This window comes from Cetorhinus maximus, chromosome 2, assembly GCF_964194155.1.
Source record: "Cetorhinus maximus chromosome 2, sCetMax3.hap1.1, whole genome shotgun sequence".
In the NCBI taxonomy this organism is placed as follows: Eukaryota; Metazoa; Chordata; class Chondrichthyes; order Lamniformes; family Cetorhinidae; genus Cetorhinus; species Cetorhinus maximus.
Window position 1 is genome coordinate 179,201,626 of NC_135880.1, and position 12,035 is coordinate 179,213,660.

Sequence of the window (12,035 nt, forward strand, 5' to 3'; positions counted from 1 at the left end):
AGCGGTACAATAGGAGCCACGGCACCACAAGGGCTGTGGTGGAGACAACCATTGGTCTTATCAAGATGCACTTCCAATGCCTGGACTGTTCAGAGGGTGCACTCCAATAAGCCTCAGATTGTGTGTCGCTGATAGTGGTTGCATGCTGTGCTCTCCACAATCTGGTGCTGGAAAGGGGCGACGCAGTGGACGAGGAAGGCATGGATGCAATTGCTCCAGATGCACACGATGAGTCCAGCAGTGAGTCGGAGGATGAGCACGCACAGGAGAACGCTGAGGGGGTAGATGCTGACCCAGGCATACTCCAGGGAGGCAGGGACACCCGGGAGGCTTTAACCCAACAAACCTGCAGCTGGCCCAACACAGATGGACCTCCAACACAGCCAAAGTGGGACATTGCAGGACTCCAGTGCTTCGTCACCCAGCAGCTGCCACAGACTCATACAAAGAAGCCAGGGCTGACCCCCCCATTGCTGCCTCCATCACATTTGGCAGCGCACAGTCTAACCTTGTATAGCAAGGAGGCACAAGCAGGTGGAATGCAAAGACCAGCAGATGGATTGGTGCCCCACCACCTGGACGTTCCCCTCCCAGCATGTAAGCACCCTGACTCTGGCAGGCTTCACAGTTCGGGCACTGTGCCTATGTGCAGACCCTTGAGTTTGCCCCAGAATCTATGCTCTGGGTGTCAGTGACACACATGCTGTGGGTGCAGAACCCATCTCAGCACTACCCTCTCAGGGTGAACTGAGCATGGGCAATATCTGCTGGTCCACCCAGCGAGGGAAACATGCTGTGAAGGATTCAATGCTGTAACTGCACTCAGAGTTGTAACAGAAGGGGGCCCTTGGGGGGAAAGGCTGACGGCTGCATTAAGTGACCTCTGCCAACATGGTACTCACCTTTCCGCGTGCAGGTTGTCACACTGGGCCCACGTGCATCGCACCACATCATGGGAGCTCACTGTCTCAGCCACCTCCTCCTCAGTCACGTTTGGTCAGGTCCGGGGGGCCTCTGCCTCCCGTCCCTCGGAAACAGGACCTCCCACCGCGCTGCCACCTCCTCCAGGAGGGCAGCTGGGCACTCATCCGAAAACCGAGGGGCACACTGCCCTGCTGCCCTACCCTCCGGCTTGGCCTGCTCCGCTGCCCTGAAGCCCTCTGGTGAGCCCTTCTACTTGCTATTGTGAGCAGCCTTTGCCAAGGCTGCCAGCTCTTCATTTAAACAGGCCACCGGGTCGCCATTGGGCCCACCCGCTCCAGCTATCCTCAGGCTTTAATTGGCCTGCCCACCCGTGTGAAATGGTGGTGGGGGCCTGATCAGGTCCACACCCACCCACCCACCATGGGGAAAATTCGCCCCCCTAGTCATCATTCGACTTCAAATTGTTATTGAATTCAAATTCTATCATCTGCTGTGCCGGGATTTGAACCCAGGTTTCCAAAGCATTATCCTGGGTTTCTGGATTCTTAGTCTAGCGACAATACCACTACACCATCGCCTCCCCATACTGCATTGTTACAAACAGAGTAAATATTTTTAATTTTGCAAACTGATTCTCAGCTGATGTTACAATAGAATGAAGTTGCTGTACTTGTCAGGTAACTATTTGCGCCCAATTTCTCCCTCGTCTCTCTCCCTCTCTTGAAGACATCACACCTTATTGTCCTTTCTGAGTGTTGTGTGGGTACTCGAAAGGGACAGCACATGGGCAGAAAACAGAGTGGCACAAATATACCCTTTCTTACACATGTCAGTTTTGGGTCAGTGGGTTGTACTCTTGCCTTTGAGTCAAAAGGTTGTGTCTTCAAGACCCATTTAAGAGCAAGATCTAGGGTTGGGCACTCCAGTGAAGTATTGAAGGGGTACTGCACTGTTGAAGGTGTTAACTTTCAAATGAAATGTTGTGTTGAGGCCCTGTCTACCCTCTCAGGCGGATGTAAAAGTTCCCATGATATTATTTCAAAGAAGAGCAAAGAGTTCTTCCCTGGTGTCCTAGCTTAATTTTATCTTTTCACTGTGTCTCTTGCCAATGCAAGATGGCCGCCGATACCCATCTGCGCATGTGCAGAAATCCAATGACATCCCCACACATATGCCATCCTCCTCCTCCTCACCCCCATCCTCCCCTCTTCCTCCTCACCTCCGTCCTCCCCACCCCCATCCTCCCCTCTTCTTCCTCACCCCTATCCTCCCCTCTTTCTCCTCATCTCATCCCCTCCCCATCCCATTCCCTCCTCCTCCCCATTCTATTCCTCCTCCTCCTCACCCCTATTCCTCCTCATCCCCATCCCCCCTCCTCCTCTCACTCCTATCCCCCTCCTTCCCTCACCCCCATCCCCCTCCTCCTCTCGCACCACCCCCTCCCCCCCCCACACCCCCAACCACCTCCACCATCCCCCTACTCGCTCAATGTCATCCACCTCCTCACCCTCAAAGTACCTGCTCTGTAAGCGGGCATCTTAAGTGGAAAATTGGAGGAGAGACAGGAGAAGTGTGGGTTGTTCTCCTTTGAGAAGAGAAGATTGGATAGAGCTGTTCAAAGTGATTTTGATAGAGTAAATAAGGAGAAACTTTTCCATTGGCAGCAAGATCAGTAGCCAGAGGGCACAGATTTAGGTAATTGGCAGAAGAGCCAGTGGTGACATGAGGAAACATTTATTTTACACAGTGAGTGATGGTGATCTGGAATGTGCTGCCTGAAAGGGCTGTGAAAGCAGATTCAATAGTAACTTTCAAAAGGAAATTGGATAAATACTTGAATAGTAAAAACTTCCAGGATAGGAGATAAGGAGGAAATGGGACTAACTGGATAGATCTACCAAAGGAGCAGTACAGGCACAATGGCCGTGTTGTATTATTCTATGATTTCAGCAATGCTCACAGGCCTCATAAGTGATGGGCTGCAGCTGCATATTGGTCCTCTGGAATTGGGGCCTTCTGAGTTTTAATCTCCACCAGCCAGAGGGTCCTTATTATTACAAACGCTCGGGAATATGAGCGGGTTCACAATACTGAAGACCGACGCTCACCCAGATATTTCTATCCTCCCCTCAGGGCTTCCGCAGACCAACTGGTTGGCGAGTGTTCTCTGGCCATCTGAACAGAGTGCCCGATTGCACCGGACAACCTGGCACTAGGACTCTCAGGGATTGTGGACAACAGGAAAGTGGGGCAGGAGTCTACACTCGGCCTCTTCAGACCTCGTTACCATGACAACACAGGCCCTGCAACTACTACAGGAACAGAGGGAGGTGTCAGCTGTGGCTCAGTTCATAGCACTCTCACTTTGAATCAGAAGGTTGTGGGTTCATGTCCCACTCCCGGAAACCAAGAACTCTGAATGTACTCGAAAGAGTTACAATCTGTGACTGTTGATAACTCGAAAGAGTTACTACAGGAACAGGTCCAGTGAGGGAAACTGCTAGAAGATCCCAGAGCATCTGTGGTTGGGTGGGGGTTTGGGATGGGGGGAGAGGGGGGCGGGGCTCAGGAGGGGTGATGGAGGGGAGGGAAATGCTTGATATCGCAAGTGCAGGGCAAAGAAAAAAAAAATCTAAATGACTAATCCTTGTTGGTGTGTAGTTCCAGGACTCCTGTTTCGTGGATATGATAACATAGTGCTCATGTTACTGGACTGGTAATCTAGAGGCCTGGGCTAATGAGCTGGAAATGCGAGTTCCTCATCCCACCACGGTTGTTGGGAGACTGAATTCAGTTAATGAAGTAAATCTGGAATAAAAAGCTACTACCAGTAATGGTGACCATAATTAGATTGTTGTAAAAACCCATCTGGTTCATTAATGTCCTTTCGGGAAGGAAATCTGCCATCCTCACCCGGTCTGGCCTACACGTGACTCCAGAGGCACTTCAATATTGCCTGGCGAGCCACTAACACAGCTCAGCACCACCTGCTCAAGGAATATGCTGTAAATACTGACCTCTCCAGTGATGCACACACATCCCTTGAATGTAGAAAGAGGGGGTTCCTGGTACCTCCATCACATGATCACGCATGAGCCAACCCAGCCAGTTACTTGACTACTTGGCTAATTCTCTCCTCAACTGACATGCTGCTACTCCATCTAACATTTCCTCTCTTTAGCCCAGGAGTCTTGAAGACCTAAGCACTGTTTACTGCCGAGACCAGGTAATTCAGCCCAGATTAAGGGTCAAAGTCGGAGTCTCTAGTTCTGTGGCTCGACTTAGCTCTGGACCATTAACCTTTAGCCATTGGAATAGCACGTCAAATTCTGATATTTTTCATAATTTCAAACTCTCACTGAGTTAGAAAACCACTGGTTGTATTTTTAGAGGCAACAGATGTCAAATAATTACAGGACATGGAAAATGAAGAGGGAGGAACACAGTATATTATCTCGGGCCAACATGCCCTCTCTGAGCCGCAGAGAAACTTTTGAAAGTTAAAGTCAACCGCTGTTTTGAATGTAGGTGAAGGCAGTCCCTGTTTTCTCGGCCGCAGTTTGTTTGCAGTGTTGGCATGAATTTCTGAGGGAGCTTAAGCGTGCGTAGCAATCCCAATGAGAATGGGCAGCATCTGTTCGACCACGCATTGTGCGATCTTAGAAGATCTGCAACATGACGATGGGACTCTGTACCCATTCCAACGGAACCCCTTCGAATAGAGAAGGTTAAGGGGAGATTTGATAGAGGCATTCAAAATTACAGAGAAACTGTTTTCCAGTGGCAGGAGGGTCGGTAACCAGATTTAAGTGAATTGGCAAAAGTTCCAGAGGCAGGGGGGAGTAGGAAGAATTTTTTTTATTTTGTGCAGAGTTGTTGTGATCTGGAATGCGCTGCCTGAAAGGGCGGTGGAAGCAAATTCAATAGCAGCTTTCAAAAGAGAGTTGGATAAATACTTGAAAGAGAAACAAATTGGATGGCTGTGGGGAAAGAGCAGGGGGATTGTGGGACTAATTGGATAGCTCTTTCAAAGAGATGGCATAGGCGCAATGGGCTGAATGGCCTCCTCCTGTGCCCTATCATTCTTTGGTTCTAAGAGATCAGGAAATTGGTGCAAAGAAAACTCAAAAAATCCTACAAAAAGGATCAGCCAGAGCTATGGAACTTTAACAGAATATTGGGATAGGGTAGATGGTATATAATTGTATATTGTCTGCAGAAGTCATGGGTTTGATTGGAGGTATGGTAGCATAGTTGTCACATTACATAAGAACATAAGAATATAAGAACTAGGAGCAGGAGAAGGCAATTCAGCCCCTCGAGCCTGCCCCGCCATTCAATACGATCATGGCTGCTCTCATTTCGGCCTCAACTCCAATTTCCCGCCCTCTCCCCATAACTTTTCAACCCATTACTAATTAAAAATCTGTCCATCTCCTCCTTAAATTTATTCAGTGTCCTGGCATCCATTGCACTCTGAGGTAGTGAATTCCACAGATTCACGACCCTTTGAGAAAAGTAATTCCTCCTCATCTCTAATTTAAATCTACCATCCCTTAGCCTAAAACTATGGCCCCTCATTCTAGAATGCCCCACAAAGGGAAACATCTGCTCCACGTCTACTTTGTCTATCCCCTTTAGCATCTTATATACCTCAATTAGATCTCCTCTCATCCTTTTAAACTCTAGCAAGTACAGGCCTAAACTGCTCAACCTCTCCTCATAAGACAAGCCCTGCATCTCTGGAGTCAATCTAGTGAACCTCCTCTGAACCGCCTCCAATGCAACCACATCCTTCCTCAAGTAAGGCGACCAAAACTGTGCACAGTACTCCAGGTGTGGTCTCACCAATGCCTTGTACAGTTGCAACAACACTTCTCTATTTTTATACTCTTCCTTTAGCAATAAATGCCAAAATTCTATTTGCCTTCCTTATTACCTGCTATACCTGCATACTAGCTTTCAGCGATTCATGCACGAGGACACCCAGATCCCTCTGCACTGAAGCATTCTGAAGTTTCTCTCCATTTAAATAATAAGTCGCCTTTTTATTCTTCCGACCAAAATGGATAACCTCACACTTATCCACGATAAACTCCATCCGCCAAATTTTGACCTATTCACCTAACCTGTCCATATCCATTTGTAAATTTTTTATTTCTCCCTCGCAACTTACTTTCCCACCTATTTTGGTGCCATCTGCAAATTTAGCTATAGTACCTTCTATCCCTGAATCCAAGTCATTAATATAGATTGTAAATAGTTGGGGCCCAAGGACCGAACCCTGTGGCACCCCACTAGTTACAGCTTGCCATCCAGAAAAAGACCCATTTATCCTGACTCTCTGCTTTCTGTTGGTTAGCCAATCCTCTATCCAAGCTAATATATTACCCCTAACTCTGTGTGATCTTATTTTGTGTATTAATCTTTTGTGTAGCACCTTATCAAAGGCCTTCTGGAAGTCCAGATATATTACATCTACAGGATCACCATTATCCACTTTGCTTGTAACATCTTCAAAGAACTCTAGCAAGTTAGTCAAACATGGTTTACTCTTCATAAAACCATGCTGACTCTGATGGATTGCATTTTGACTTTCCAAATGCCCCATTACTACTTCCTTAATAATGGATTCCAACAATTTCCCAACAACAGACGTTAAACTAACTGATCTATAGTTTCCTACTTTCTGCCTCCCCCCTTTTTTGAATAAGGGCATTATATTAGCATTTTTCCAAACCACTGGAACCTTTCCAGAATCCAAGGAATTTTGGAATATTATAGCCAATGCATCCACTATCTCTGCTGCCACTTCCTTTAAGACCCTGGGATGTAGGCCATCAGGTCCTGGGGACTTGTCACCCTTTAATCCCAATAGTTTGCTCAGTACTTTTTCTCTAGTGATGGTGATTGTTCAAAGTTCTTCCTTCTCTATACCCTCTGCACCGTTACTATTGGGGTGGTACTAGTGTCCTCCACCGTGAAAACTGAGGCAAAATATTGATTAAGCGTCTCTGCCAGCTCTGCGTTCCCCATTATTAACTCCCCAGTCTCATCCTCCAAGGGACCAACATTCACTTTTGCTAGTCTCTTTCCTTTTATATATTTGTAGAAGCTTTTGCTATCAGTTTTTACATTTTGCGCTAGTTTTCTTTCATAATTTACCTTTGCTCTTTTTATTATTTTTTTAGTAACCCTTTGTTAATCTTTAAAAGTTTCCCAATCTTCCAGCCTGCCACTGACCTTTGCAATTTGGTATGCCTTAGTTTTTGCCTTTATGTTATCTTTAACTTCCTTGCTTAGCCATGGATGCTTTTCCCCCTCTTAACATCTTTCTTCCTCTTTGGAATATATTTTACTTGGGAGGAATTGAATATCTCCTTAAATATCTGCCACTGGACTAGTAACCCTGAAACCCAGCTAATGATTCGGGAATGCAAGTTCAAATCCCATCAAATTCAATTAACCGGAATTAAAAAGCTAGTCTCAGTGATGGTGACCATGTGGATTGTCACAAAAACCCACCTCGTTCACTAATGTCCTTGAGGGAAGGAAATCTTCCGTTCTTACCCAGGCTGCAGTGTGGTTGGCTCTCAGCTCTCTCTGAAATGGCCGAGCAAGCTCACTCAGTGATATTCAAGAAGGCAGCTCACCACCATCTTCCCGGCGGCTGTTTAAGGATGGGCAATAAATGCTGGCCTTACCAGCAGCGCCCACATCCAATGAACAAAGCATACACATCTTCTGACTCCAAGCTCTCTCAAGTTCGAAAAAAGCAGCAACAACAAAAAACCTACAGATGTTGGAAATTACAGAAAGAGGCAAACAGACTGTTTCCATTTTGTCAACTAATTTCCTGAGCTATTCATGTGGTTCCTGCCACGAGTCTGGCATTAGGTTCTGAAACGACTGACCTTGGTTCCTTCACTGATTTCATGATGGTACCAGCATGTTGTAAACTTCATTTAAAGAGCTTGAGGTGGGTTTTTTGTTTAACTGAACAAAAGGCAGCAGTTCAGTGACATTCGTACAGTATTTAAAACACATTTTTCACATATGACGTTACCAGAATGTGAACATTCTCACCACAAAATCTACATATACATGCCACATAAATTGGCTTTGAGTTGCTGCTAAATTGGAAGAGCATTGTCAAAAACATCTTATAACTTCCAGGAAATGGAAAATCTATGTTGTCACCATGTTTCACATTGCTCATCTACTATATCTGGGAGTGGCTTTGTTCATCCTTTCCCTTCTTACACAACCTAGCTCAGAGTCATAACAGCACAGAAGGAGGCTATTTGGCCAAGCGAGCTCATGCTAGCTCTCTGTTGAGCAATCTAGTCAGTCCCATTCCCTACACCCCTGGACTCTATCGCTGTGGTCCTGTAAGATTTTTTTCTCCAAGTGATCATTCAATTTCCTTTTGAAATCATTCCTCATCTGCCCTTCCACCAGCCTCGTAGGCAGCGGGTTCCAGGTTATTATCACTCACTGCATCAAAAAAGTTTTTCCTCAGGCTGCCCCCTCACCCCCCACAACCCTCCTGCAGGCAATAAATGGCTGGCCACAACCTGAGCATGAATTAGCAAAAATTAAAGAGGTAGTGCTCCATACTGAAAATATTAAGTATGCTTTTCCATACCTCTTGAAGTTACAATAATCCCTGTCCCATGCCTAATTCATTTCGCTGCAATATTTATCCAAGAGCTGTAATCATGCGGGATGCTCACGGTCATGTCTATCAGCTTAATTTTTAAAATTAATTCTTGGGATGCAAGCATCACTCGCTAGGCCAGCACTTATTGTCCCTTGAGAAGGTGAGCTGCCTTCTTGAACCTCTGCAGTCCGTGTGCTGTTAGGAAGGGAGTTCCAGGATTTTGACCCAGCGACAGTGAAGGAAAGGCGATATATTTCCAAGTCAGGATGGTGAGCGGTTTGGAGGGGAACTTCCAGGTGGTGGTGTTCCCATGTGTCTGCTGCCCTTGTCCTTCTAGATGGTAGAGGTTACGGGATTGGGAGGTGCTGTCAACTAAATGTTAATCCACTTCTATTGGATTGGAGTTATATTACAATCATTTTCCTTAGGCAAAAACTAGTACTGGCTATTCTTGTAACTGGTCTGAGCATCTTTGGTGATGTCTCTCTGCTGGCTATGCCTAACTAAATGATAGCATAACCCAAAGTGTAATAATAGCACCCCAGATCTGATCCAGGTATTTGAACCTTTCACATAAGCTCCCAAGGCTTCTCCAGTATTTACCGATGAGGAAATGCTCGATATGTCTTGGATAAGACAACTTACACAAGACGGGCTCAAGGAATCGGGGGTAATATAAGCATGCATTGAGGATTGGTTAATAAAAGAAAATAAAGATTTGCATTTATATAGCGCCTTTCATGATCACAGGACGTCGCAAAGCACTTTACAGCCAATGACATATTTTTGAAGTGCTGTCACTGTTATAATGTGGAAAACACAGCAGCCAGTTTGTGTGCAGCGAGATCCAAAATACAAAAGGACAGAAAACAGAGACTAGGAATAAACAGTTCATTTTTGGGTTGACAAGGAGTAACCAACAGAGTACCACAAGGATCAGTGCTCATGCCTCAGCTATGTGCAATATAATCAATGGCTTAGAGGAGGGGATTAAGTTTAATACATCTAAGATAGTTGACAATATAAAGCTAAATGATAAAGTATACTACATGGAGGTCACCATAGAGGCTGCAAAGGAATATAGGTCAGTTAAGTGACTGGGTTAGAAAATGATAGGTGGAGTAAAGTCTTGGGATGTATGAAATTATCCACGTTGGTAGGAAGAATAGGAAATTTATTTTTTTTAAAAGTGAAAGACAAGTTAATGTTGGTATTCAGAAGGATTTAGGTATCCTTGTGCACAAATCACAGGATTGTCAATATGTAGGTGCAGCAAACAATTAAGAAAGCAAAATGTTTGTCAGCCTTTATTACACTGGGTTTGGAGTACAAGAATTAGGAAGTCTGCTGCAATTATAAAGGGTTTTGGTGGGACCAAATCTAGAGTAATGTGTAGTTTTGGCTCCTTAGGGATGGAAGGATATACTTGCCCTGGAAAGGGTCGCAGCAAAGATTCAGTGGATTGTTTTCTGGGATGAGAGGGTTGTCCTACAAGGAAAGGTTGAGTCGAATGGGCCTACGTTCTCTGGAGTATAGCAGAATGAGAGGTCGTCTAATTGAATGTATAAAATTCTTAGAAGGTTTGACAGGTCAGACGCTGAGAGATTGTTTCCCCCTGGTTGGGGCATCTAGAACATGGGGGTCACAGTCTCAGATTAAGGGGTCAGTCCTTCAGAACTGAATGAGGAGAAATTTCTTCACTCAGGGGGTTGTGAATCTTTGGAATTTTCTACCCCAGAGAGTTGTGGATGCTCAGTTGTTGAGTATATTTAAGACTGAAATCGATCCAAATTTCATCCCTAAGGGGATCGAGGGATATGTGGATAGGGCAGGAAAGTGGAGTTGATGGAAAAGGCCAGCCATGACTTTATTGATTGGGGCAACAGGTTCAATTGGCCATATGGCCTACTCCTGATTCTATGTCTTATAGACAGCCACACCTCCATATAAAAACAAAAAACTACTGCGGATGCTGGAAATCCAAAACAAAAACAGAATTACCTGGAAAAACTCAGCAGGTCTGGCAGCATCGGCGGAGAAGAAAAGAGTTGACGTTTCGAGTCCTCATGACCCTTCAGCAGAACTGAGTGAAGTTAGGAGAGGGGTGAAATATAAGCTGGTTTAAGGCTGGGGGGTGGGGTGGGGGGAGAGAAATTGTGGGGGGGGTGGCGGGGTGGTTGTAGGAACAAGCAAGCAGTGATAGGAGCAGATAATCAAAAGATGTCACAGACAAAAGGAACAAAGAGGTGTTAAAGGTGGTGATATTATCTAAGAAAATGTGCTAATTAAGAATGGATGGCAGGACACTCAAGGTACAGCTCTAGTGGGGGTGGGGTGGAAAGACTGACAGGGTATTACAGGTATAGATTTAAAAATAATGGAAATAGGTGGGAAAAGAAAAATCTATATAAATTATTGGAAAAAACAAAAAGGAGGGGAAAGAAAGGGGAAGGGGGTGGGGATGGGGGAGGGAGTTTAAGATCTAAAGTTGTTGAATTCAATATTCAGCCCGGAAGGCTGTAAAGTGCCTAGTCGGAAGATGAGGTGCTGTTCCTCCAGTTTGCGTTGGGCTTCACTGGAACAATGCAGCAAGCCAAGGACAGGCATGTGGGCAAGAGAGCAGGGTGGAGTGTTATAATGGCAAGCGACAGGGAGGTTTGGGTCTTTCTTGCAGACAGACCGCAGGTGTTCTGCAAAGCGGTCGCCCAGTTTGCGTTTGGTCTCTCCAATGTAGAGGAGACCGCATTGGGAGCAACGAATGCAGTAGACTAAGTTAGGGGAAATGCAAGTGAAATGCTGCTTCACTTGAAAGGAGTGTTTGGGCCCTTGGACGGTGAGGAGAGAGTAAGTGAAGGGGCAGGTGTTGCATCTTCTGCGTGGGCATGGGGAGGTGCCATAGGTGGGGGTTGAGGAGTAGGGGGTGATGGAGGAGTGGACCAGGGTGTCCCGGAGGGAACGATCCCTACGGAATGCCGCGAGGGGGGGTGAAGGGAAGATGTGTTTGGTGGTGGCATCATGCTGGAGTTGGCGGAAATGGCGGAGGATGATCCTTTGAATGCGGAGGCTGGTGGGGTGATAAGTGAGGACAAGGGGGACCCCATCATGTTTCTGGGAGGGAGGAGAAGGCGTGAGGGCGGATGCGCGGGAGATGGGCCGGACACAGTTGAGGGCCCTGTCAACCACCGTGGGTGGAAAACCTCGGTTAAGGAAGAAGGAGGACATGTCAGAGGAACTGTTTTTGAAGGTAGCATCATCAGAACAGATGCGACGGAGGCAAAGGAACTGAGAGAATGGGATGGAGTCCTTACAGGAAGCGGGGTGTGAGGAGCTGTAGTCGAGGTAGCTGTGGGAGTCGGTAGGCTTGTAATGGATATTGGTGGACAGTCTATCATCAGAAATTGAGACAGAGAGGTCAAGGAAGGGAAGGGAAGTGTCAGAGATGGACCAT

At 46.2% G+C, this 12,035-nt stretch overlaps 1 protein-coding gene across 4 annotated transcripts in view; it reads right to left on the bottom strand.

Moving 5' to 3' along the window:
- The window catches only part of LOC144668204 (MAM domain-containing protein 2-like), a 115,279-nt gene that overhangs the window by 69,189 nt on the left and 34,055 nt on the right, over positions 1 to 12,035 (bottom strand). The window lies entirely within an intron of this gene.